At 41.0% G+C, this 3,383-nt stretch overlaps 1 long non-coding RNA gene across 2 annotated transcripts in view; it reads right to left on the bottom strand.

Moving 5' to 3' along the window:
- Positions 1-601: 601 nt before the first annotated feature.
- The window catches only part of LOC128896508 (uncharacterized), a 6,001-nt gene continuing 3,219 nt past the window's right edge, over positions 602-3,383 (bottom strand). For both annotated transcript variants that reach the window (XR_008462004.1, XR_008462005.1), the window contains exons 2-3: positions 3,345-3,380; positions 602-3,103 (exon numbers count right to left, since the gene is read on the bottom strand). This is a non-coding gene — a long non-coding RNA (uncharacterized LOC128896508). The remainder of the gene's footprint in view (positions 3,104-3,344; positions 3,381-3,383) is intronic.

Genomic DNA, 3,383 nt, shown 5'->3' with positions numbered 1-3,383 from the left:
ACAATGGCCCCACTCTTGCCGCGGCTCAGCTACGATCGATTTTGTCGCGCGACAAATCGCACCACAAATCGCGCGACAGTCGATTAGCCCGTACAGTTAGCCTCGTAGGAATTTTCACGATTAGTCCAGCAGTGAATCTGTCCAGTCCTCCACGAAAATTGTGTTCAACGGAGAACAGGCCGATTTCGGGGCGTCCAATAACGGGTTTTTGCCCTCGTAACAGTTGCATTATCCGCGGCGTCGGGTTTCGTTTCCGTCGCGTCCTCCGACACTCGACGCGGCGAACTGCGCCCAATTATATGCACCGCTTCTTTCTCCGGGATCAACCGTTCGGAGAAGAATGCGGATGAGAAAGTACGCACACGTTGGCCGGGGATCGATGTCCAATGAGTACCCGCGCAAACCACAAACGGACGAGAAAAAAATACGGGAGTGAAAAGCACGCAATGTGGCGAGCGGCTCGAGTCCTCGGATTTCCTACGCTGAGTGGCTTCAGTGTACAAAGCGGTGTGAGAAGAAAAGGTCCTCGAGCGTTACGTTGACTTTTTAATTAATTTATGCACAGTGATAGATGACGCGAAATTAGAGCTAGTATGATTTATAGATTTGGGGGAAGACGGTTCGTAGCTTATAAGGTATACGATAGAAAAAGAATGACTATTATTTATTTGAAGATATGTAGGCAGTAGTAGCCTGTTTGACCCTTTGCACTCGAGGTGTGACTCTCAGTTACCATTAGGTTTCACGCAGCAAATCTACAATACCTAACGTTTGTTTAAGTTTCATTTCTTTGGAGCTCGAAGTGTCAATAAAATGTTTTTAAGCGAGGTAAAGGTGACCTTATTCTCAAATCTAGATAGCTTAGAATTATCAGTAGAGATACCAGAAAAAAAGGCCTCGAGTGCAAAGGGTTAACACTTTACCGACCGGTAGTGGTTCCAGTTCACTCGGCCGATCATTTCTGTTAACGGGACTTGTATAAAAATATGGGAGCTTACAACGCGACTAGTATCTCGATTCAAAGTAACAAATACTTGGTAGTTACCATAACTACCGATTAAACAGTTCCCGGTCGGTAAACGTTGGGGACAAAAAGCCGATCAATCGGCTCGGTAAAATAGCGGTCGGTAAAGTGTCTAAACTTTTCTTTCTGTCGTGGATATTTTTGTTCGCTCTTCCAATTCAAATTTATTTTAAATATAGATGCGTTACATATAACTTATTTAACAGACCAACGCTTTACTGACCAATTTGCTTCTGCTAGTAACGATTATATTTCTCCAGGCAAAAAATGGTCATTCATTATCTATCAATATCGCGTATCTTGTAAACTACGAACCGTCTACCCCTTATATATAAGCATCACAATTTATCACAATGCAAACGCTAATTAAAAAGTCAACGTAACGCTCGAGAACCTCTTGCTGCGATTCTCGAAGTTGTTCTCCGCGGTTTGAACTTGGATCTCGCGCACTCGTCGCGCGACGATTTCCTGAAACGAATTTCAGAGGATTTACCGACGGAGGTTGCGAGAAGGGCACGGTATCACGTTCCGTCAACGTGCGTTCGCACGTTCGTGAGACGGTCGCGTATCCGCTAAATAAATGTCCATTGAAACATACCGCGATCGCGTGCCGACGCTATCGATTTGTTACGAATTTATATTTAGACACCGCTGAGAACTTACCTTGGATCGAGTTATTTATCCTTCGGTGTTTTCCTATCGGGCGCATGCTTGCGGAAATGGAGTTCGGATAGCTGTTTTATCGCCTCTGTTGCCTGGTGACACGCGGCGCATTCATCGACGCCTCGTACATCGACGATTCGTGATACTTGGAATGGGTCAAAGTCGACCCACTCGTTTCCATTTTTCGTTGTTAGCGATTCGCTTCGACTCGTTAAACGAACGCTATCGAAGACGCCTTTTTCAATCGAACGCGGAAATGTTTCACGTGGGCAAGGAATCAAACGACACGTTTTCGGTCGACCCTTGGACGATCGGGGCGATTTTTGCTAAAAATTTCAAGGGGCATAGAGTTGTGAATTTTTAAAAAAATATCAGCTTACAGGGAACGATAAGACGGAACTTTTTTCTATTTACAGTTCATGCATACGACGTTTCGTTTCAAAAATAAAAATTGGAAACTCGGAAGACCTTTCTTCTGAAATTCAATTTCTACAACGAATTTCGAACTTTTGCCATTTTTATTTCCGAAACTAAGCGTTGCACGAATAATCTGTAAATATAAAAAAGTTTCTTCTCGTCGACTCCTGTGGGCTGACATTTTTTTCAAATTGATTCAACGAATGTAAACATTAAAATTAATTATTTAATTAATTAAAAAAGTGTTTCATTTCCAATTAAGGGGAAACATCAGCGCGAAGGGGGTGACAGGGTATTTTCAGTAAGGAACTAAATAAATTAATTCCGATGCGAAAATGGCCAAAATGGTCCTTACGTAATTAACGAACGAAACTTTGCCCCGGCACGTGTACAAGTACACGTGTACGATTTACCTGGCGCGGAATGCCTGTAACGCAAGGCAGTACCGTATCAAATAACGGTTGCGCCACGGTAAACCGAGCGTGCATGCCCATTTATATCGTTTTCACGAAGGGCGGTATCGAGTGACTCGGAACCATTGAAAATTATTAAAAACTCCGGTAGCTAATAACATATAATAGGACGCGCGTACGTCCTGTATAATTTCCTATCGATCGGTACGCAGCTCGAAACAGTTAGGAAATCTCCGTCGAAGCAGATACCACGCGAAACGTAATTATATTATACTGTTCGGATAAATTTTCATTAACGAGTTTGGGAAAAATTTATCAGACCCAGAGGATTTTTGTGCAGAATTAAATCTTTGCGAATCTAGATAAAAATAAGTAAGACCTGACCTCAAAATATATTTCATGTTGCAAATATTATAACGTGAAATTCACTTTCAATATATTTTCTATTATGGCATATTGCGTGCATTTTGTAGTTTCACATTTCGTGTAAATGCATATAAATCCGCAAGCTGTTTATAATTCTCCTTGGAAACATTCGAACGCTATTTTTTATTATTGTGTGTCAAACCGCTAGCACAGACCTAACCTAAAAATGAAAGGCCTAGTCCAGATTTGAACTAAAAATATATTTCACTTTGCAAATATTATAATATGAACTTCACTTTCAATATATTTTCTATTATGGCATGTTGTGTGTATTTTATAGTTTCTCGTGCATTCAGATTTCTTATAAATGCATAAAAATTCGCAGACTATTTAGAACTCTCTTCAGAAACATTCAATCGACATCTTATTATTGTGTGTTAAATCGCTAACCCGAACCTAACCTAAAAATATATAAAAATATAAAGACCTAACCTAACCTA

Source organism: Hylaeus anthracinus, unplaced genomic scaffold (genome assembly GCF_026225885.1).
Source record: "Hylaeus anthracinus isolate JK02 unplaced genomic scaffold, UHH_iyHylAnth1.0_haploid 10488, whole genome shotgun sequence".
Lineage (NCBI taxonomy): Eukaryota > Metazoa > Arthropoda > Insecta > Hymenoptera > Colletidae > Hylaeus > Hylaeus anthracinus.
This window is presented reverse-complemented; position numbering and strand designations above follow the sequence as displayed.